The sequence below is a fragment of the Taudactylus pleione genome, unplaced genomic scaffold (genome assembly GCF_031769625.1).
Source record: "Taudactylus pleione unplaced genomic scaffold, aTauple2 ptg000507l, whole genome shotgun sequence".
NCBI classification, from domain to species: Eukaryota; Metazoa; Chordata; class Amphibia; order Anura; family Myobatrachidae; genus Taudactylus; species Taudactylus pleione.
Window position 1 is genome coordinate 530,373 of NW_028284909.1, and position 25,272 is coordinate 555,644.

General features: G+C 46.0%; 1 protein-coding gene across 2 annotated transcripts in view; it reads left to right on the plus strand.

The window, feature by feature from the left end:
• NUMBL (NUMB like endocytic adaptor protein) overlaps window positions 1-25,272 on the plus strand; it is a 115,667-nt gene that overhangs the window by 36,155 nt on the left and 54,240 nt on the right. Inside the window, exon 2 of one of the 2 annotated variants that reach the window (XM_088450117.1) lies at window positions 24,728-24,869. The gene's annotated coding sequence lies outside the window, so the exon portion shown is untranslated. The remainder of the gene's footprint in view (window positions 1-24,727; window positions 24,870-25,272) is intronic. The other variant, XM_088450118.1, reaches the window with a different exon arrangement.

The following is a 25,272-nucleotide window of genomic DNA, read 5'->3' on the forward strand; positions in this document are numbered from 1 at the left end:
CAGAGAAGAAGTAATCTGTGGCATATCTGTTGCTAAATGAAACAGATGTCTGCTGAAATACATATTGCCTTCTAATGTAACATTTGAGACCGAAAATAATTTTTTCCAGATTTATACTTGCGTTCAGCTGAAGAGCATGTGCAGTGCTATACTGAAGTGCCAAAAGTCATGGGATAGATGCCTAGTATCGTGTAGGACCCCCTCAGGCCCGGGCGAAGTGCAGCAACTCGATGTAGCATCGATTCCACAAGTGGACGGAAGAGATGTTGACCCATGCTGTCTGGATAGCTTCCCACAGCTCCCTGATATCTGTAGGTGCAGGATCTTGGGTGCGAATGGATCTCTCCACCACATTCCATAAATGCTTGATCGGGTTCATGTTGGGTGAACATGGAGGCCACACCATTCTTCTGTACTCTCCAGAATGCTCCTTGAACCGATTCTGGACAACTTAGGACTGATGACGCGGTGCATTATCCTGTTGGAATATTCCATCGTTGTGGGGGTGGGGGGTACATGAAGTCCATGGGCTGCAAATGGTCATCAAGCAATACAACGTAGCAGTTACCAGTCAATGATGTGTTCAGGCAGACCAGCAGACCCATGCCACGTGAACACACCCCACGCCATTATGGAATCGCCACCAGCCTGCATGGTGCCTTGTTGACAACTGGGGTCCATGGGCTCTGTGCCACACCCAAATCCTATTATTAGCCCAAAACTACTGGAACCGTGACTCATCTGACCACGCCACATGTTGCCAGTCCTCCAGGGTCCAATTAGCGACATTACAAGCCCAGGTGAGGCGCTGTGTCCATTGTCGCAGTATTAACAGAAGCACTCTGGTGGGTCTTCTGCTCCCATATCCCATGGAAGCTAAAGAACGCTGCACTGATCTGCTGGATATGTATCTGGTACCTTTTGCATTGAATGTGGATGTGATTAGAGCCAGTGTCGCTTGTCTGTTACCACGGACAATTCTGGCCTGATGCTGCTGGTCACGACCATTAAGCACCCGTGGTCGGTCACTGCACTGTGGTATTCCAGGTATGTGACACCGTAAATCGAGGAATGTTGAATGTCCGCACAACTTTGGAAATGGAATGTCCCATTCATTGGGCTCCCACTATCATGCACCGTTTTGAACTCCGATAATTCACGTCGCCTTACCATGAGCAGCATTGCCGGTGTCCAAACTGACTCACGAGATGTCAGATTACAACTGATGCAGGTCTGGGTATTTCCAAGACATCACAGTACATTGGCCTTTACATACTGCTATCCCATGACTTTTGGCACTTCAGTATAGATACATGTGGGATTTATTTTGCGTACTATTGTTTATGATAAATAATGCTTAAACTGGCTTTTTCACATGAATTTAGCATTATTTATGTTTTATTATTATGTGAACATATTGAAGTACTACAACAGGAGATTATCGCAAATATCTCCTGTGCTACTTAAGTGTTGAAACCGCATTGTCTGCACACCACAAGGGTAAGACTGGTCATTAATTCTATAATCCTGCATTACCGCTTATCGCAGCAATACGGGTTGTCTTTGTGCAGGAGGCTTAACACGTTGGATATGCTTCTGAAGAAGCTGAACATTACCAACCAGCGAAACGTGTTAAGCCTCCTGCATAGCGCTACAATCTTGGGGTGATATATACCATTCCACTGGACAATTTTGGATACATCAATTTGCTGCCTGGGAACCTACACCAATTTTCCATCTAAAGATACAGCTACAATTGGATACCAACCCAGTCAAATTCTTCTGCAAATTTCGCCTATAGGACTGAGGGCCTGATTCAGACCCGCTTGTGAGCGCTGAGCGCTCGCAAGCGGGTCGATGTTGCCCAAGTGCGCATGCGAACGAGGGAGCCGGCTCCGTCGTGCGCATGCGCGAGACCCGAATAACGACGGCCAAGCCGTCGTTATGGGTCTCACAGCAAAGGGGGCGTGCTGTCGATGGTGATTGACAGCACGCCCCCTTTGGTGGGCGTGCTGGGGGCGTGGCTGCCCAGATGGAGGCGTTCCCATGGGAACGCCTACCGTCTGGGTCCGGCCCCACTGACATCACTAGTGATGTCAGTGGGAGTGCTTTTGGCTCTGATAGAGCCAAAAGCACTCCAGGGCTTGCAGCAGCCAGACCCTACCGCAGGGTCTCGTCGCAGGCCCGATGGTCTTGACCATCGCGACCATCATTTTGGCCGCTCGCTATAGCTGTGGGTGGTCACCCACAGCTAATGCGAGTGGCCAGGAGGCCGCTCCAAAAAGGAGAAGGGACAGCCCTGATTCAGAGCTCTGAATCAGGGCCTGAGATCCATCTTTCACTTGGTAAATATTTGCTGTGCCTATTCATTGGAACTATTCATTTGGCCCACACAGCTAGTGGGCCAATTATGGACTCATGATCCCCCTACTAGCGGATTTCTTGCAGTGATTTTTTATCACCAATGTCTATTCTATTTTATTGTGCTCTTTCTATTGCATTTTTTATTGGTATCTCCTTTACTGTCAATTTATGTAATAAATGTGATTATTGTGATTTTACATCCGTTTCAGAGCCTTATTATTTGTAGGCTTTTAATGAATTAATTTTTCACTATAGCAACATCACCTAGCGGCAGTATTACCATCTATACATAACTTTGCGGAGATTCCTGAGATCCTTTCAGATTCCCACCTGTATTTCTGCAGCCCCTCGTTCCCTGCTTTAACCTACAGGGCAAACACTGGAGTGCCCAGAGCTTGCAGAGCAGCTGTGAACCAGCGGATCGTGTCGCTGTCATTTATCTACATTTGTCTTTTTTTTGTATATAAATGCCTATTATTTTGTTTTTCAAAAAAATCTTTGCAGATCTATAATACATCTCATTGCTAATTATTACTCAGGCACAAATGATTTGTAACAATTAAAAGTAGTATAGTAGAGTACATTATATTTTCAGCCCCAATAATGGTCACTTGACAGTGTTCTCCATGTATGAGCATGCCTGAAATTAATTTACTTACGCACAGTGAGGCCCTATTCATCTGAACGCAGATTCCTGATGGTCGGGAATCTGCACAGGCGCCTGACCTGCACTGCGCATGTGCATTACTGGTCCTGCGTGATCGCACGCAGATTGGAAGCACCCTGTCAGTGATTGACAGTCTGCTGCCGTTTGTGGCCAGGAAATATCCGACAGCCGACGAAGATCCTGGCTTATCCCTCCCCCAATGGCGGTTACACGCCTCAGTTTCAAATACGGCACTGGCCACAAGCCAATCGCAGCTCGCGGATCAGCAGCCTAGCAGGAGCAGCCGCTCCAGATTAGCTTGCCGGTTCATGAGCTGTGATTGGCTCGCGGCTGTTGCCATATTTGAAGTGTCGCCAGTGGCACTGTTTTGCCCTGGCTGCCGGTGCGTATCTTCAGTTCTGCACCGGTGCCACCTGGACCCCCCGCTCTCTCCAGGCCCGGGACTACGGGCCCGGAAGTCCCTCCCTGATGGAGGCCCAGCTGCCCCTGTCTCACCTATTTGACTGTCACTATAACTGACACAACAGGAGGAACGGGATGTAGTTACCATCTCGGCAGTCGGGATGCCGGCGCTCAGAATACCGGTGCTAGAATCCCAACTGATGGAATCTCGACAGTAAGGGTTAGGGTTTGGCACTAGGGGGAGGGTTAGGGTTAGGCTGGGGGGGGTTGGGTTAGGGTTGGCATACTTACCTTCAAGATGTCGGGATTCTGACTGACTGGATGCTGCTGTCGTTATTCTGACCGTCGGGATCCCATAGCCAACTCGGAGGAACATTATCCCATATATGCCACGTTGTTGTTATTATTATTATTTATATAGCACTAGCATATAGTGTAGCACTGTACAACTGAGTCTATCTTTCATCTCATTATGTAACCTGCTTCTGCCTGCTCCTTCCTTCCTCACTACCTGGGTGCCTCCGCCAGGCTGGCTGTCTCTCTTCCCTGCATCCAGGTTATGTTCCCTGTGCCAGCCTCCTTTCGCCAGGTTGTCTGTCACTCTGTGTCTCTGCTCTGCAAGTCAGCCTTCCCCTCATTGATCCTAATCTGCCTTCTCCCCTCCGCCTGCTGACTCTTCTCCCATTTTCATTCATGCATCTTCAGGCTTCAGTTGTTCATTAACATATAATTGGGGTGCCTGAATAATGAGTGGGCGACTGAATGAAACCATGGACCAAGATGTTAGAGAAAATGTCATATTTTTCACCCACTGACATGTGAGGAGATCTAAGGAGAGCTCAGCAGCTGAGAGACCAAAGCTGTGTAGCACAATCAACATAATGCACTTCCCCCTGAAATCTGGCCCCGCAGATATGTAAATACATCCTACAACCCTCTGTCTCCTACCAAGTATTAGAATAGCGTGTCCTCAAGTGCCTTATAGCTCGCCTGAAAGGATTAGCATGGCATGACTTGCATTCAGCCCCTGAGATGCGCCTTCTGTTATTTTACTGACTCTCTGCTCTGGCTGCATGAGGCACCCGTAGAGAAGTACAAGTGGCTGTAGGGCGGGGGGAGAGGGGCTATTTAGACATACTTAAAAACTGCCTCTAAGTGCAGGACACTATCCACTTCATCTGTTGCTGTACATAAATGCCTAACAATGCCAGGGGGGGTATGCACTAAGGGCCTGATTCAGAGCCGAACGCTCTGACCAGAGCGCTCGCTCTGAATCAGGGCCCTCCTCCATGAAAATGGAGCGGCCTCCTGGCCGCTCGCATAGCTGCGATCCCTCCATAATACATCTGGGGGGACAGGTGCTTCAATAGGAGCCCGTCCCTGCGATGCAATCGGAGTGAAGTGATTACATCAGCGGCCTCTTCACTCCTCTAACGGGACTCCTGCACATGGGCTACTGACCGCGTATGTGCGCAGCCAGTGCCGGGGACTCTCTGCCGGTAATTTTTGCAAAGTGTAACCTATAGTGCTACAATGAATAACGCCATCTGCAGGGGCCACACTGACATGGGGGCTGCGGCTGCTATAGGAAATGGAGGGATAGCCTTAATACATTGACGTGATACTAAATATTTGCGGGTATCCCCCGAAAACGAGTGTTTTTGGGAAATACTATATGCCGCGGATATTTATAATAGTTGATAATATATTGATAAATAGGCCCAGAATTCTAAAAATCTAAAACTTAACGTTGAAGTTTTCGCACAATTCGCGTGTTTTGGTGCAATGTTTTCCCGTCTTTTGTCTATGCGCGCTCCCGTTTTTCACCCTATTCTATTACAGAAGACGTGAAAATGCATTAGTGCAAAAACTGTGCATGGTGAAGCCAGCGACAAGTACTTTGGTGAAATCAGTCTGTACCCCAGGGGTGGGGAACCTTTTTTCTGCCAAGGGCCATTTTGATATATATAACAGTATTTGCGGGCTCAGTGCAGGCTACGCCTCCTCTGTGTGAGGTCACATGGGGGCGTGGCCACATTCGCAGGTGATTACAGCAATGCCCGGAGCATCCTGAGAATGCTCTGGGGAGCTGTAAGGGCAGCGGTGTGACCGTCTGAAGTGTCCTAAGGACGCTCCAGGTGGCACTGCTGCATAGATTCTGGCTGCAGGGTGCCATTCTAGGCACCCTACTAGCCAGATGAGGCTAGCAGAAAACAAGCTCTAAGGGTCAGACCAAATGTTACCGAGGGCCTTATAGGGCCCCGGGCCTCAGGTTCCCCATCCCTGCTGTACCCCATAAAAAGCCTAACTGACATAGGAAATCAATATAGAAGTATATTAATAGCCATAATAAAACTATTTGGGGTTTTTAAATTGTGTGAAATGGCTGTTATTTGCATATTTGCGAAAAAATTATAAAAAGCAATATTTTTTTGTGAAATTATATGCTGCAGTAAAATTGGGGGTACATTCACATGGGTGATTAGTATAATTTTGTGTCTTAAAAGGACATGGTGTTAGCCGCTGTAGCCTATGGGCTACACACCGCGACTGCACATGCGTACCACCCCATGTAGTGGCCGGCAGCTCTCTGGAGACATCGCAGGGATGGGCTTCTTTTGGTGCCCGTGTCCCTGCAGGTCCCGGATGATACATATGACCGATAGGATCGCATTTTGCAATGCGATCAGGGGCGTTACTGCCATCCTTGATAAATGGCCCCCTAGGTGAGATGTTGCCAGTGATGTATACAGTGATATCACTACCTCTCAGTGTACTGGTGATCTGGTGTATAGATCTGATCACTATACTCTATGTGAGATGTTACCAGTGATGTATATAGTGACATCACTACCTCTCTGTGTCCTGGAGATCTGGTGTATAGATCTGATCACTATACTCTATGGGGCACATTTATGGGAAGCAATCGGGAAGCCGACTGCCTAAATACCGTCAGCCGGCTTCCCGACTGTCTTATCCCGGCATGGGTGAAATGCCGGGCGTCTAGATGTAGACGCCCGCATTTCCCCGATGCCAGGAGACCGGCGTCCGGCATCACGATCGTAGTGATGCTGGGCGCCGCGGGGGGGGGGGGAGGGTTAGGTTTAGGGCTCCCGGGGGGGACTTAGGGTTAGGCACCCCCCGGGAGGGTTAGGGTTAGGCTAGGGGGAGGGAGGGTTAGGGTTAGGCACCCCCGGGGGGGACTTAGGTTCAGGCAGCGGGGAAGGGGGTGGTTAGGGTTAGGCACTTGGGGGGGAAGTTAGGGTTAGGCACCCCTAAGGAGGGTTAGGGTTGGGGGGGTTAGGTTAGCAGAAACTTACCTAGCCACGATCGGGATTTCCAGCGCTGTCGGGCTTCCGCTGCTTCGCACTCTGCTCCTGTCGGGCTGCCGCGGACGGGAATCGAACCGCTGGCCCTTCGGCCGGCGGTATATCATACCCATTCCCCATTTATCAATGATTGCTTTTGCAATGCGATCAGGGCATGCCAGTAACGCCCCTGATCGCAATGCAAAAAGTGATCCTATCGGCCGGATGTATCATCTGGAATATGCAGGGACACGGCTCCAAAAGGAGCCCGTGCCTGCGATGTCTCCGGAGACGTGCCAGCCAGTGCAGAAGGTGGTGTGCATTCGCAGTCCCGTAGACTGCACATGCATAGCCGGGGAGGGTTCCGGCGGTTCCTTCCGCCGGCTAATAGTGCGCGGTGTAGCCCATAGTCTACAGCGGCTAACACCATCAGATGGCGTTAACTGCGGGGGACAATATCTGGAATGCATCGCATTCCGGATATTGGTAAATTTGGCAGCATCGCTTCCCCCATAGAGACCTAAGATCGGAGATACCTGCTGCGATCCCTCCTTAATACTTATGGGGGATACTTAGTATTTGAGGTAAACCCCCGAAAATGGGTGTTTTCGGGGATTGTACCTCAAATACGCTTTGATAAATGGTCCCCTTCGTCTCATTCATGGCTCAGAACACTTTTACAACGAAGCAAAGCCTCTCTCTGATCTTATGCGTCTTCCCCAGCAGGTCTATAATTGAGTTTAATTAAACATTTCCCATCGCAGAGATATTTTGTTGCTTATTTCTTTTGCTGTTCACACCATAGAATCAAAATAGCAATTTCCCCTAAGAGAGTACAAAGGGTGAGGAGGAGTTGTAAGATAATTGTTGCATGAATCACATTGTGCAGAAGATCAGGCTCAGGTTACAAGATCTCATATCAGGTTTTGGAGTCTCCTCCTAATATCTTCCACGTTCCGCAGACAGCGTGTAATTAGTGCGTTTCTCTGCGACAGTTGATGTACAGTATGGTAAATAATGTCTTCTAGCTTCTCCATTTCCACTGGATACAACTTCCGGTAGCAAACAGGCTGTGCTCCCTACACTGTGGGGACAAGGGCAGGCATGAGGTGTTCAAAAATATAGAGAAAATATGGGAAAGCAGTAGTAGGAGAGAAAAGAAACGCAGGGGGGGGGGTAGACAGTTGACATGGTAGGAGAGGCACGAAGGAGCAGATTTAGGAGGGCTCCCAGAAGGGCTGGAAATTGGGGTGAAACGGTAATGGGCAAAGTGGAGGGTTTTTACGTGATTTTTCTTTTTCTCAGGGCATGGGTTGTGGTGGATCCTGACTCCTGTTTTTTGCACCAAAGGTTGTAACTGTGCCAGTAGTTGTATTCAAACTTAGGGCCTGATTCAGACCCACTCGCGAGCGGCTGTCCGCTCGCAAGTGGGTCGATGTTGTGCACTGCGCATGCGCACGACGGCGGGAGCTCCGTCGTGCGCATGCGCCAGACGCGACGAGCGAAGGACTTTCCTTCGCTCGTTGTGTCTGATCAAAGGGGGCGTGCTGTCGATGTTGATTGACAGCACGCCCCCTTTGGTGGGCGTGCCGGGGGCGTTCCCAAGGGAACGCCTACCGTCAAGCCGGCCCACTGACATCACTAGTGATGTCAGTGGGAGTGATTTTGGCTCTGATAGAGCCAAAATCACTCCGGGCCTTGCGGTTGAAAAACTCAACCGCAGGCTCCGGCTCGCAGTGGCGATGGTCAAGACCATCGCGGCCATCAAACTGCACGCTCGTATAGGCTGTGGGTGGTGACCCACAGCTATACGAGCATCCAGGAGGACACTCCATAATTATGGAGGACGGCCCTCATTCAGAGCGTGCGCTCTGCTCTGAGCGTACGGCTCTGAATGAGGGCCTTAGTTCCATAATAGTGCACTGTTATGCATGCATGTTGTGTAATACATGACGCATGTATTACACAACATGCTCCTGGGTGAACAACACGGAGAAGTTATTTTCCCCAAGTAAGTCTGTTATTATACTGTTTTGTTCTATAAATGTTTCCAATTGTAAAGCGCAACGGAATATGCTGCGCTATATAAGAAACTGTTAATAAATAAATGTGTAGACATTATCCTCACCTGTTAGTAATGGACGCCTCTTAAGCTGGGCACAAACTATACGATGGTGCAACCCAGCGGTGATGAGATGTAACAATACATCACACGCGTCATACACACTGCACGATCTGGCGTACAACGGTGCAATGTTTTGATACATGCTGCATGTAACTGCTTTGCTCGTTGCATCATCCCACCTGCCGTACAGTACAGCAGATGGGGCGTTGCGATGAACGACGGGTCGGGCGTACACTCTGAATTATTACAGTGTATGGTCCACGATGTTCCCCGTACCACCTCTGTAAGGGACAGGGGAGATGTTGGGTGGTCGGTCAGGGGCAGCATACACTGCGCCATGCGACTGACGTGCAGATCACAAATTATTGCATCTGTCGGGCATGACAGATGATTCAGTATGTCCGACAGACCGATAATTTGTGTTCAGTGTTGGAAATACACTGTACAATTATCTGGCCGATCTGCCGATATCTGGCAGATTGATTAGATAATTGTATATTGTATGCCTAGCGTTAGGAGTGTCCGTGAGTAAGTGCGACTGTATACTGCACTTACGGTACCACCGGACTTGAGGATTTTTGTTTGCAGCCAAATAGAGCTACATACAAAAATCCCTGAGTCCAGGGCAAGATCTGGCCATGAGGGGGCAACTTATCCTCCTTGTGTCTAATAGAATCATAGAATTAAGCCAGATATACAGTGGTCAATCGTGGATATTAACTACATCATACATACATACATGGTGAGATACGGTCATCATCCAACCACATCTTCCATCCATTCCATTCAGCATCTGATGGCTCCCCATTATATTTACCTTATCCGATGTACCTCATGGCTTCCCTTTATATGTGCCTCATGGCTTCTCTTTATATATAGCAATGGCTTCCCTTCATATATACCTCCTGACTCCCCACCATTTACATTATGGCTTCCCTTCATATGTACCTCATGGCTCCCCACCATATTTATCTTATGGCTCCCCTTCATATGTACCTTTTGGCACCTCATTATATGTACCTAATGGCTCGCTTTCATATGTACCTCATGGCTCCCCTTTATATGTACTTGATTGGTCCCTCTCATATATACCTAATGGCTCACCATCATATGTACCTCATGGCTTCCCTTCATATTTACCTCATGTCTGTACCTCATGGCTTTCCTTCATCTGTTCCTCATGGCTCCCCTTCAAATGTTCCTCATACTCCTCTTCATATGTACTGCATGGCTCCTTTTCATATGTTTGTCATGGCTCCCCTTCATATGTACCTCATGCCTCCCCATCATATATACTGCATGGTTCCCCTTTCATTTGTACCTCACGCCTCACCATCATATGTACCTCATAGTTCCCCTTCTTATGTACCTCATGGCTCCCTCTCATATGTACCTCATGGCTCCGCCTCATATTTACTTGATGGCTCCCACTTATATGTACCTGATGGATCCCTCTCATATGTACATCATGGCTCCTCTTGATATGTTTCTGATGTCTCTCTATCCTATGTACCTCATAGCTTCCCATCCTATGTATCTTATGGCTCCCCATCATATGTACTTTAAGGCTTCCCATAATATGTACCTTAAGGTTTCCCATCATATGTACCAAATGGCTCCCAATAATATATACCTTATGTCTCCCCATCATTTGTACTTAGTGTCTCCCCATTATATGTACCTGAGGCTCCACCTAAGATGTAGATCGGGACGTCCATACGCACATTGATTTGCTGACAATTGAGCTTTAGACATTGGCAGCATTATGTGCACCTTATCCGTGTGCTAATACTTTGCAATACTCTCAGACTTTATTGTACTGGGATCATATTCTGTTCCAAAACTGAAATATATATTCTGTCTTATGTGTATTAAAACTACTGTGAAGGTTGTTATACAGCCGGGTTCATCCTTCAGGTAAACTGATTTTTAATTCCAGGGTCTCTCTAATACGTTATTGTTTCCCAGACACTGTAAGACCACAGTCTTCATGCGCTGTGACCACGGGGAGGTTAAAGCTAAAATTATTTTCTCCTCTGAGGTCAGACTTCCACACGTTTCCCCATCCCTCTGACGGAAGGAAATCCTTTTGTTGCTGAATGAATGGAGACCTCCCTGACGTCTCCCGAGCAGTCTGAGGGGAGTCCGCACCCTTAAAGACGCTGAATGACGATGGTCGAGGAAGGAAGTGAGGGCTCATAATTTTTGGAGGAAGTTACATTCCTTGAAAGGCATATTTTTGCCCTCTGCAGGATCAGTCTGGATGTCTGTCTCCGCATAGTGATGTAATCATTACAAGCTCTGAATGACATTGACGCATAACTCTCTTTATCCATCTTTGGCATTACTGAATGGTTGTGACCATACAAATTACTTTGGAGTGAGAGATACACCTGGGCACAGAATATTCTTTCTGATTTTTTTTTAGGTGGTGGTGCAGGTTCAAATCAGTGCTTCGCTTTTTTTCTTAATTGTCTTTTATTATTTTCAAGTACAATTTTTGATGCAGACTTTTTAAGCAGTTTGTTTTATTGCCAAAGCCTCATGCTTTCCAAAGTGTATATGGTACCACTTTGGCTTCACCCCTCTTAGGTACTGGGAGCTCATTCAGACCCGCGCGCTAGATGCGTTCGCTCGCACCCAGCGTATGCAAATCCAGCGCACGCCCACTATGTCTTGGCGTGTGATCACTTTGTGTATGTAGACGCCCACCAACTTGCGCACGTCATCTACTGGAAGTGCATGACACCATTGGTACATCGAGCTCCATCGGATGCGATCGCAGCCCTTGAGGTTGACTCTACCCTGCCGCAAGCACTTCAGTTGTGAAATACAACCAGGTGACGTGTGCAATAACGCTGCCTCTTAATTATGTACGCCTCTGAAACGGCGTTGAGATGCTCAGGCACGCCTGCGTTCGCACCTCCACTCCCCTGTTTTTTAGTGGCCTGCCCCTGTCACCACCCACAAACTGCTTCTCTTGTCACTCACTCTGCAGGGCTGTCTATGCGCAGTGAGCAAACGCTTACAGATCTCTCGCACTGGTTTGCGTCCGCGCACTGCGATGCATGCGCAGATTGCGAAAATCGTCCAGCTACGAGCGAACGCATCCTAGCGAGCAGGTCTGAATCGGCTCCTTGATTCAAAGATGTTTGGCAATGCAGCCACTCTCGCAATAGCGGTCGCGGGTATATGCAAATACTAATCTCAGACTTCCTTTGTGCTGGACAGTGCGATGGAGTGTACGAGCGGCGAGACTACCAATTTCAGGCTGCGTGGTCTGTGCATTTGCTATGAAGATTGTATAAATACCAACATTAAAGCAACATTGGCCACACCATCCACATTTGCGGTAGCCTAGGGTCTGCTCTAGCTACTCTCCTCTAATCCTACTAAACGCGGCCTCTGAAGCATTGGATTTGCGATTGGGAAAGCAGCCGCGTTCCCAGACACAGCGGTGACACTCCCATAACATGCCCACGAAACAGTCCCTTTTTGTGATTACTTTAGGTCACCTGTCAGTCTCCACCTGGAAACGCCTCGGGATTTCACACCCCTTCTCGTGTCCATACGCAATTGCGAACGCCATTGCACAGTCAAGGTTTCTGAGACTTTCGCGCATGGAGTGTAGCTAAACATCGCTCAACTGCATAAACATCTCTGAATCAGGCCCTTAGACAAGTAACCGTAAAATGTGATCGCTAGAAGGAGTTTTGCTCATTTCCATAGCAATGTTCACATACAGTATCTTGAGAAAATTAGTTTTTTCTAAGCTATAACATTTGCCACTGGAGCATCAGTCTATGGCAACCACTTATATGGGTGACGAACAGACGGTGCTGAAGGGGACGTAAGCTTATAGCAGATTTTTCTCTCCTCTTAAAATAGCATGGAACCCTGTGGACCAATTACCTAGATAGAAATTACTATAACTAGGCAACTTGAAGCTTCTACATCTGTTGTGGAGCTACAAGGCGCAGCATGCATAAAGTGGAGTGTGAACAGGGACCCCCCCCCCAATGGCTAGGCTCTTTTTGGCCTCAGGATTTATGACTGTGCCCATGCTTTAGTAATACATTTTTAAGTTTTAAAGAACATTAAATAAAAAAAAAAAACATGTCCAGCCATTGTTTGTTCAGATGCTATGTTTTGGGGATTAACAGTATCCTTTAACTATGTTAGCAAATAGGGATGAAAAACAAAAATTGGTGCCCTCTTGCTGATTGCCTTGTGTATCCTCACGCAGGGCACAGTCTCCCTTTTCTGCCCTGTTATGAGAGGTTCATAGGTAGGTGAGAGCTTGGTGTCCTCAAAGCTTAAGGTGACCAAATTGTTGCTGGAATATTTTCTAAAACAGTGTAATGGAAATATCCATCAGATCAGCCATAGAAATATATACGGAAGATTCAGTAGCTGCAGAACTAGATCTGTTGAAAGCTCAGAGTGAATAAACTTAAGGTGCGTACACACTGGGCGATAAAGTGGACGACTGAACGATAACGATATCGTTCAGTCATCCACTTTATCGTCCATTTTTAACCCCAAAAAGATGAACGATAACGACGACGCGCGTTCCCGCGGGTCGTTCGTCATTATCGTTCATCGGGCTGACATGCAGGCCAACCTGACGATCTCGTCAGGTTGCTGCATGTCAGGGAATGGGGGAGAGAGCCCGGCGCTGAACGATATCGTTAATGATATCGTTCAGCGGCTGTGCTCAATGTCATGAACGACATTGAGCACAGCCTGCCGGGGACAACACTACATGATATCGCTCAGGGAGCATATCGTGTAGTGCAGGGGTCTTCAAACTTGGCCCTCCAGCTGCTGTGGAACTACACATCCCAGCATGCACTGCCACCTTTTTGATATAACAGCATGCTAAAACTATGTGCAGTGCATGCTGGGATGTGTAGTTCCACAGCATCTGGAGGGCCAAGTTTGAAGACCCCTGGTGTAGTGTGTACCCACCATTATCCTAAGAGAGGAAGAAGCAATTTCCTTTTGATAAAGTTGGTCAGTGTTTCTAGGATTTGGGGATTTTCCAGTAGATATGGATGCATTGACTGCAGTTGTATGCAGAGAGTAGTCTTAGGACCAGGCCAGTATAGATAAAAGCTCATACCCCTACCTTACTCCTGCCAACTGCTGGTGATCTGTATACCCGGGAGGGGGTGGAGAGTCTAGCAAACAGCTGTCCTGATTTTTTTGTGTGTCTACGTTACTACCCAGCTGCTTTCCATAACCTCTCCGCTGTCCGGCTCCTTTGTCCAATCTTTCTCGAACACCCCCCTCGTCTATGCACAGCTGTTGCCAAGTATGACTTTCCTTGGCCTTAATTAAAACGAGGATACACAATGGAGAAGAAGGGGGCATCGGTCACGCCTCCCCAAGCAAGAACCCTGAGTCCGCTTTGAGGTCTACCATGTCACTGGAAGGCCTATGGCTGCAGTAAAGAGCTTTTAGATGTTAAAGGGGGGGGGGGATGTTCTGGGGAGGAATTGCTGTTGTCACAGCATCTGTGTCCCATTCAGACACTCGTGCAAGAGCTATTCAAGTGACATAAAAGGAAGGGAGATGAGTATTGTCTATGGCACACGCTGCACTATCCCCCGTCACTCCCTGTAAACCCCCTGTGAGTGAAAGGTCATTTATATTAATTATTTGCATGGTAGAATTAAGTCACTTGCATTGGCCATCTGTAAGACGTAGCTCGCCAGTCCTATGGCTTAAATATTTTTTACTTTTCTTCTATTACAGACCTTACACAAAGCTGGAAAAAAAATAAAGGTACTTTCACTGTTAGAGATGTAGATTGTAAGCTCCCCAAAACACATCGATGCGGCAAAAATAAAAATATAGTAAGAATGCTGGATTGGGGAAAAATGACATTTAATGAACGTCACAGCTTAAAAAACCAACAACCAACAAAACGTCTTTCTCTTTAGTTTTGCACCAGAAACGCCAAAATTCATATAACGTCACAAAAGAAGAAACAAAGAGAAGAAAGGATAAAAAAAAAAATTGAAAAGAAAGTCATTAACTTTGAGTGACCTTTTATCCTTAAAATAACCTTTTTTAAATGACTGATTTTCTCATTTTGAAAGCGTAAAACATTTATTTAACAGTACTGCAACATTGCATTCTTTTTGGAGATTAATGTCATTGGCAGGGAATCCCATAAAATGACTCACAAAAAGCTAATAATGAATACTTCTGGTGTAAAGTTTACATATAATATTTTACACTGTTGTATTTCACGTTCACCTTTCGCACTTTTTACAGAATTAACAACGGGGCCAGAACAGGTCCACCGTTCAGGGGCTACCCTAGACAGCCCCCTCCCCAACCCCTCCCTCAGCAATGATGCCCCACATTCAGGCATTGTATCCACCCCTGCTGCTGCTTACCATAACAGGTAGGAGGTGGGGGTGGTATCTTTTGCTCCTCATAGCACCTGCTGGGAGAGTTTCACTGGACATCATAGCCAGGCGCTAGCATATCACTGACGTCACAAGGGAATTAAAATGCTGGATGAATATATATATATATATATATATATATATACCAATATCAGATCATCTATCTTGGTCCTCCTGGCCACAGTAATCTGTAGCTTAGGCCACCTAATGCAGTTTTATGGAGTTTGTACAACTTGTTGCTGCACCGCATGTTAAAGTATGGGCCCTTGAAGGAGCCGAGGGCTGGAGTTTTTTTTTTTTTTTTTTGCTTAAATAGTATTAAACCACTCATCCAAGAGACCAGTAGATTGGGCATTGTGATTGCATGAGAACAAACTCCATATAGTACAGCAGTAATAGGCAACCTGATACGCTTCTGGGCCCCCATAGGGCAGCCCTCTACCCTTCAAAAGGGCCGCACATTACTTTTAGTCTCAGTAGCAAGTTAAATGAATAAATGTAATCAATGATAGAGACACCTATCTGTAATAACATAGCATGACAATTAAACAATATTTAAAAGCTGTAACAAACAAATATGACATTTTTGAAGAATTTAAAAATTTCACCTTAGGGACTTAAAAATATGCTTGCACCCATTTACATGTACCCCAGATTTGATGCACCTAGTTTTTTTTGGTAAAAAAAAAAAAGCTAAGTGCTCTTCTTCACCCATTCTTCCCTGACGAAAAAAAAACACCTGCTGTGGCTATTTAAAAACCATAGTTACCTTATGCAGGCCAAAACTGGGGTACCCATAATGATCCCCCATGTCAGGACATCGTTAGGGGGGTCCCTGGATGCTTTCCCGAAAATTCCAGAATTTTTCCCGATACCTTTCCGCCGGGTCCCGTTTTCGCAGCTTTCAAATTGAATACGGGGATCAATCGGGCGCGTGCCCGCTACTTTATCCCCGTAAAACCTCCGATGTGGAGCGAAAAGTCCAGCACGCACTTTTCGCTCCAATATTGAATACCCCCCATAGAGGCCCTAAGCACTTTAAAAGATTTTGGTGCCCTCATATATATTTTGCTCCCCCAAAACAACCCAAAGAAAAGTTATCTCTAAAATTCTCGCCAAGGCCTTTAGAAAGCTCCAAATTTGGAGCAATCCCCCCCGAATGCCAACATTGTACTGAGTGCCGCTGCTGGACCACGTGGCAGGTTACCAGATACTAATTTTGTTGTATTCCCAAGATTAATGTATATCATTAACCTCTATTATTATTTTTGTTACTGTATATAGCCCCTTTTTGTGAAACCTGGTTCTGCTGCACCATTAGCAGTTTTGCCCCATATGGTCCATGTTAAATCCAGCAATGGAAATTTCCTTGGTGCCCCCCTTCCCTAAATACCCTAAGCATGTGCTTGTTTTGCTTAATGGTGAGTCCAGCTCTGGAGGGCTGCATGCAGACCATCACTGTGCTACAGTTTCACTAAGTGATGATGTTGTTTGTGTAGCAGTTTTCCACACATTTGCTGTAGAAGGAGACACTCTGTGATCATGTCTGTGTGTATGACGACATCCCCCTCCTCATTCCCATGTGTAGCAGCTTTCCTCACATTTGCCCTGTAAGGAAGCACTTGGTGATAATGTGTTTGTGTGTGACATCCAAGCATACGTGCACACTCTCTTGGAATTTCCAGGATACTCCTACATTTGGGGGAGTTCCCCTAGGCAACCCTCCAAGATGCTGCCTCCGTCACTGTGCCAGTGGGCGGGACTGTGATGGCACGATTCACCATGAATCTCATCATTTTGGACCCACCTACCCTGGCATAATGCAGTGAATTGCAGCATAACATCATTAGGGGCTCCCAGCACTACGGGTCTCCCAATGGTCATCTTGAAAGTCTAGTTGACTTAATTCTCGAGGGATTATTGTAATCACTCACTAGGGAAGTTATTGGTATGGATGTGTCCACATACATCTATCCTCCATGCGCTACAAGTCACGTTACACATAACACATGAGAGCAGTGTGACATCTTTTCGTGCAACTTTTTACCGTCAAATGAATGCGTCTTATTCGCACAGCGATGCGAATAGGATGCACAATCAGCTTCTGCTAATTAAAATGATGCGGCATGCCTATATTTTGTGTGCAAAATGCTACGTTACAGTGCCACAGCTGCTGACACTGTAACGGCTAAATCCGTCTAAAGTCCTAGTTAAGGCGCCCTAACCACGGGCTTCTCGCACATTTTTGCTCAGGAGGGTGCGATCAGAAATGTCGGTGCCGGCAGCTATCTCACTCAGACGGAGCAACAATTGAATTGCTCCGTTGAGTGCCTTAAAAAGAAAAAAAGAAAATAGCTGACGGCTAAACAGTTGAATCGCCCCCAATGATAATATCTGCCTGTGTATGACATCACCTAGCAGAGGCAATTATTCTTTATTCTGTTTTGGAGCTGTCTTGCAGAAAATGCTCTAAATCATAGCTTTTTATTTGATGAAAAAAATACTAAAATATAACAACAAACAAACAAAAATGATCACATATTGTGATCCCACTTTGTGTCTGACCAGGATTAATTAAAGCAACATTTCTTTAACAAAGGTGTAGATGGAGTGTAAGCTCCAGGCCCTGTCACAAATTAGGCCCATCATGTTCATATACTTTGTAAGTAAAGAAAAGGTTCTGCTCATTGCATGGAAGAGCTAGGAACTGTAGAGATCACATTGATTTACCAATAGTACACTGATTTTTTTATTTTTTCAATTATTTATTTTTAAGTAAACCCATCACTGCTTTCTGCTAGAACACCGTTTGGCCCCTAGTTAGTCGCTGACCCCTTTTCTGCTTTGCTGTAGGAACATTAAATACTACATCTTCAACAGTGTTCTAAACTTAAACCACAACTCCTGGAACCTTTGTGGCTACAATAAAACTGCAAGGTCCCAAGATATGAAACTAAAGGTGCATACACACTAGACGATATGCTCCCTGAGCGATATCGTCTAGTGTGTCCCCGGCAGGCTGTGCTCAATGTCGTTCATGACATTGAGCACAGCCGCTGAACGATATCATTAGCGATATCGTTCAGCGCCGGGCTCTCTCACCCATTCCCTGACATGCAGCAACCTGACGAGGTCGTCAGGTTGGCCTGCATGTCAGCCCGATGAACGAGGATGACGAACGACCCGCGGGAACGCGTGTCGTCGTCATCGTTCATCTTTTTTGTGTTAAAAATGGACGATAAAGTGGACGACTGAACGATAACGATATCGTTATCGTTCAGTCGTCCACTTCCACTTTAATCGCCCAGTGTGTACGCACCATTACTGTATAATAACTGCTGCCCATTTTCTACAACTCTGTCACTAGGCAGACCAGTATGACTGCGGGAGAACCCGTATCACCTGGCTGTTTTCCACCTCCACCGCTATCTTCAGAGATGTCACCTGATTGCTTCTAATTACAGACAGCCCTAGCATGATAGCACTCACCTCTGCAACGCTGTCGCCACCATTCTTAATCCCGTCAGAATCCTGTAACCTGGCAACCATTACCATGGAGACCGTGTTCCCAAGATATATGTGGGAAGCAGGATCTCACTGACACTCTGACAGCTGAGGCCGGGGATCAGTCATCAGAATGTTGCAAGAGGAAAGCGAGAATCCACATATAGTATGGGCTGAGGGTTGGAGTAACAAGTTGGGTGTATGAACTTTGTGTTATATTGAAATGCATGTGATTGCACAGTGTTCCTGCACCAGTTTGATTGCTGCTTCTCATCACTACGCTGTTGGGAGTCCCTGCTTATTCACTTATCTAATTTCTAGACTGTGGCATCCCGCTTGTTTCTCTTTCCCTTCCTTCCATCATGACATTGCCCCTATCACATTGGTGACCTGTCTCACTTAGGGGTCTATTCATTATCACTTAATTTCTACAAAAGCAGGGGAAAATGGATATTTTCACCTGCTTTTGTAGAAATTAAGTTTTGGGGTCATTCATCCTTTCTCTCTCCCGATGTGGCCCGCTGTCCCCTACACTAGTATGGGGTCCTACATTCATCAAGCTTCGAAAATACTATATTTTCGGAGCTTGACAGCGAGAGCATTCGCCATCTTGAGATAGTGTTTGCTTCCGCAACCCGCTTCTTCCCTATGTTATGGAGTCTTGGGTTGCGAAGATCCTCCGCCCCTGTCCAGCTCCTTCCAGCGGACGCCGGGGCTTTGTGCGTCTGCATGAACTCTAGTTCACGCAGACGTACTAGCACTGCCGAGTCAGACTGCTCCGAAAGGATCAGCTGTCTCCACGGCGGAGCAATGATGAATTGCTCCGGTGCTCGCAGCGAGTAGTAATGTTAATTATCGCGGACCACCCAGACCCTGATAATTAACATACTGAATAGACCCCTTAGTGGACAGGTCACCACTTCCCGTAAGGTAAGTGCACTTATCTCCTGAACATTACAATGATCTGACAGGCTTCAGGTTGTTCTATCCATGCACACTTCAAAACTGAGACCGTCTAAAAAAGCAGAATAAGGAAATTCATGACAAAAAGAGTTTCTGTCCTTAGTGAAATACATCTTACACATTTACAGTGATATACAGAGGTGTCCTGCTACATCTTTGCCGATCGCACTACAAACGTGCTCACGCATCGCACCATGGTATTACCCGCAGCAGCATATACGTGCACTGCGATCGCACCAAGCATTACTATGGCGGCCTGGGTGAGAACGCAGTGCGCATATCAGCCCGCGGGCACACGTCTCGCTCCATGCGATTTAGCTGTGATCTAGAGTAGATGGAATAGTTTTATAAATTGGTTACATGGAATAATAAAGAGGGGGCATTTGCACGGGATGTAGTCGGCATCTCGACGGTCAGGAAGCCAGCGTTCAGAATCCCGGCGCTGGAATCCTGTCAGCAGTATTAATCCCGGCAGATGCTGGATTGGGGAGGATTAGGGTTATGCTGCAGGAAAGGTGGGTTAGGGGAAGGGTTAGGATAAGGGTTACCAAATTCTGTCAGAATTCTGACTGTCGGGATGTTGCTGTTGGTATTCTGACCATCGCCATCCTGACAGCTGGGATCCAGTACCCAACCCTATTTGCACATAACCAACATACATGTGAAATTGGGACAAAAAAAGCTCCACCTCTGATCTGCTTTCATACTCCCCAAAATGCCCACATGTTCAGTCACACCCTGTTGGGAGTGTGATCAGATGGAGTAATAGGCTGGATTATAGAAGGAATAGGGGATGTTATAGGAGAGTCTATGATATAATATTGCATCATTACTTTTTGTTGTGTAAGTAGTGATTATTGTCAGTCACATACAGTATATGCAGAATCAATAAAATAATCCACAAGCACAATCAGTATGTGAGTGCATTTTTCAATATTACAACGAAAAAAAACAAACAAACAGAGGTTTGGGGTTAAGGGAGGACCTCCAAGGAGGAGGAGTGGTGGGGGGAACGGGGGTCAGAGCAAAATGGGTGTATGACGGTGGTAAAATTCCAGCTCAAAGGTCATCATTTGGAAATGGGGGGATTGCAATAGACCACAACCAATCCGACCCACTTGTACAGACAACAAGCCCAATGCTCAGCAGTTTCTTTGTATTTAAACCAGGTAACGATAAACTTCTGGTACAGTATCTATGCTGGCTGGAAAGGAATAGGTCCTCCATACCCATGTACATTACCAGTTATTTATATAGCGCACACATATTCTGCAGCGCTTTATAGAGAGAATACATATCAATTCTATTAAACCATACAGATAACGGAGGAGGGTGAAGGTCCTTTCAGTAAAGGGATTACGTCTTTCACTGCATTGAATGTTTGAGTAGAGAATTCTTGTATCTAGAAATGGGTAGGTCTATAAGATTAAGCATCCAGGGTCAGATGGCGTCCCCTCCCCAACCACTCCCCCCGTGATCCGGATAACCATATCCCAGAACTAATCTTGGGGCAATCCCACCATATATGGAAGGGGGAATCACAACGCCTGGGAACCTTTTACAGGGAACACTTGGGCACCTATACCATCTTGTAAGAAAAATTTAAAAAGGGTCTCAACGCCTGTGAGGAGATTTGGGTATATACAAATATTTTTTTCCCATTGGCGATCAGAGATGGTGAGTCCAAGTTCCTGTCGCCAAACTGCACTGAAAATGGGGAGAGAATAAAACTGTCCTTTAGCCAGCAGTTTATATATATCAGAAAGAGTGTGTTGAAGCACTGCACAAGAGGTGAGGGATTGAGAAAGTGAGTTTTTGTAAAAAGTGTTTCACCTTCAGCAGCTCTCTGGACCTCATTCAGAGCCGCTCACAAAAAGCGAATGAGGGCGGACGCTTTTCTGGTGATGTCAGTAGGGCCGCCTACAAACAGTATCGTTCCTTCAGGAACTCCTCCGTTTGTCCGGCCACCCCCCCATCCCGCCTACAAAACGGGGCGAGCTGTCGATCAACATCGACAGACGCCCATTTTGTAGCGAGCCACAGAGCGAGTGCCTTTGTCACTCGCTCCGGGGCTTGCGCACGCACAGTGTGAGCGCTGCGCGTGCACAGGCCCTCACCATCGACCCGCTTGCGAGCGGGTCTGAATGAGGTCCTCTGTCTGCTAGGGTCCATTTTACCTGAAGGGCGGGAAAGGTAGACACTGCGTCGTTCTCCACCAGCTGACCGAGACGAGCAGACTCAATATGCACCAGTGTGGGAATCAGTAGGAGTGTAGGCGTGAAGTAAGGGTTGTATACAGGAGAGGTAAAGTGGTGTAGTCAAAGGAAAACATGTACTCGAGGGTCCAGTGCTTTTTCCAGCAGGACAGTGTGGGAGAGATCTTTGGGTGCATCGTAGTTGGGAGAGTCAATACCCAGGGAGCTATTTCGATAGGCATAGGTAGAAAACTATTTTAGGCTTGATGATGTAGCAGAGTTCCTGTACACACCAGCGAATGCCCTGCGACTGTTAACAGCCCAGTCACTTAACCAGTGTCATGGTTTTATTGAAGGTAAAACCGGTACAGACGTACTCACTGTTGTACACACTGATGAATGGAGCAGAGCAGGGTGTCGTACAGCTCACCACACGGTGAGTGTACGAAGCTCATGGGTAGCTGTGCAGGATCACTGATAGGGCTTTTGGGGTCACAGGTATTGGCAGGTCTCTCATGAGCTAAGTGGAAGACAACTGTTAGACACAGTGACAAGATGTCACCGCGCATGCACAGTACTTAGGTCGTTCGACCATCTTGGAATAGGGAATGAAGCCTCCCTGGAAGAGTAATGTGGAGTCTGTGCAGTAGCACACTCCACTTTCAACAATAAATAGTTTATTCTGATATCTCCTAAAAAATAACATACATTGTATAATAAAGTAGAATGGAGTATAGTGTATATATATAGAGCATTTAACGTATTTTCTGAATGTAATTAGATTGCGTTCTACTATACATTCGGTGCTTAAAAATATTTTAGATATCCTTTATGAAACCGATCTCAGAAGGGCTGTTGCAGTTACATTTGTCAGAGAGCACCATGTAGAAATGTTGCTGAGGGAGAGGGGGAAGCTGTTCTGTGACCACAGTCTTATGTCCGCATTGATTTGAAAATCAGGGATAAAATAATCTGCATATGTAGATGTTAACGGAGCCAGCTTGGCGCAGTGTGTCACAGATGATTATCGCCAGCACTCCAGGCAATGTTCAGTGGATAAGACTATTCCTCCGCCTGTCTATGGCGTTACACCCTCTGTCAGAATCTGGAGGTTTTAATTCCACATTTGAAAAGTACCAGTTTGGAGCTGTAGCTAATCCCAGCAATACTCCAGTCACTGTGCTGAGCAGCGGGGGTCCCACTCCCAAGTAACCACAGGAATGGTTTTTGGTATGGGGATTGTCAGATTGTGCCATGGTATGGACTCTTCTGCTATCACTGAATAAACCAGCTTACTCTCATTGGTGGAAGTGCTCATGTTATGCATATCGGCCTCTCAGGTTTATAATGCACTCTTGTATACATTATAAGTAGATAAAAGAGGCCGGGAGCTGTGAGTGGGCAGAAAGATGGAGCGACCAGGATAGACGTAGAAGGGAAATAGTGAGAGAGACCCTCCAACCCAATGAATGACAGGTCAAAAATGCTAGGGGTTCCATAGCCCAGGGCTTCCAACATGCAATTGTTTTGTAGGTGGCTCTGCGAGTTCTGTAAAATTGGAATTCTGTAATATAGAGCCAGCAAATTAATGTTGTTAATCATCTATGAATGGCTGGGGAGGGGTGAGAGCAAGAGAGCCAATCAGAAGCCACAATCTCATGATTAAGGGGAGTATTATTGCTTATTTAATTATTATAGCCCCTTTAGAAAACAGTTTGCTATGACTGTTTTGTTTTATTACAAGTGTTTTGCATTTAGTTTATGTATATCAGTTTATCACATTTCATTCAATAATCATTGTGACCCTTTGCCATATTACACTCCATTTAATAACATTCTGTATTTGTGTTCTTAAAGAATTGCCATCTCATGCCTTTGTTGTTGTTTTTTTTCTTTCTTTTAATGCTACTGTAAACTTTGGTTTACAGTATCTCTAATTAAGGGGGAGATTTATCAAAGCTTGGAGAGAGATAAAGTACCAACCAATCAGCATCTGTAATTTTTCAAACAGCCTGTAAAGTAGCAGTTAGAAGCCGACTGGTTTTTACTTTAGCTCTCTCCACGTTATCTCTCTCCAAGCTTTGACAACTCTCCCCCTGTGTCAGGTTGTGAATGCAGTTTGTAATCAGTTGGGGAATAACTGAAGACTTCCCAAGAATGTCAGCTCTTGAAATAAATCAGGAGTAGCAGTACTTGGTGTTTATTAGTGACTGTCACATAGAGTTTGGCCATTTGTAGACGGATCAGGTGGTATTGTTTTGATTAACCCTTGCCATTCCACACATGTCCAGGTGGTTCTGGTCATGACAGCCCTGTTGCACAGATCCTGTATTTTAAACCTATTTTGCATGTAAATTGCTTGATTTAGAGTTAAGGTCGCAACCTTTGAATACAGACCAATGTAATGGTCAAAATTGGGCATATTATTAAGGGGCATGGTTAACTTGCGTCTCCATGGCCCTAATGTATTGAACATACACTTAGACTCTCCTCTCCAAGGTCCAATGGGACGTAAGTACAAAATACCCTCAACACAAGGGCACAATTTATAACAAATGGACTATTAGTATATTATTGTCTAATTTTATTATATCATTCATTAGTGGAATATTATACCGCGTAACAGGGAAGAAGCTTTGTGGTTAAGGGCGATGATTGAATAGAGGTGACACTCAGAGACTTTCTAGAGACCACACTTTGTCCTAAAAAAAACAAAACAATTGCAAGCTCTGGATATTAGCCTAAGTATTAATTTACATTGTATTTTTTCTTTGCAGCTCTTCTTACATCACATTCTTTCAACGGGTCTCTGCCAAACAACGCATTGTCCGTTCTTTCTGTGCTTTCAGGAGGCATTGGCCGCAGTACTTTGTGTATTGGATGCCCACATCAGACCACCCTGCCGCTCCCACCAGCACTGTAAGTGTCACCAGTCCTGGGAACCACGTCTGCTTCCTGACTACCTTTAATCATATAGATAACTTTGAACCACCAATCAGTACTAACACAGAAAGTGATTCCCTCATCCCATCCCAGGTTAAGGTTATATGGTCAGATGTTGGTATGTCACAATGTATTGTAGTTGAATATGTCAACACTACTGTATTGTGCATGATGTCACTGACTATATCCTATAATCTCTGCATATTGTGTAGGGACTAATGTACCCTATACCAATTATAAGTATAGTTGGAGCCGCAGAGGAATTGTATAACCTCTATAACCATATGAAGGATGAGACTATAGACAGCCTTTTACAGCAGGTATAGAGACATTATACAGCACTCCACATAAGGGACAGACACACTATGCAGCAATGGTA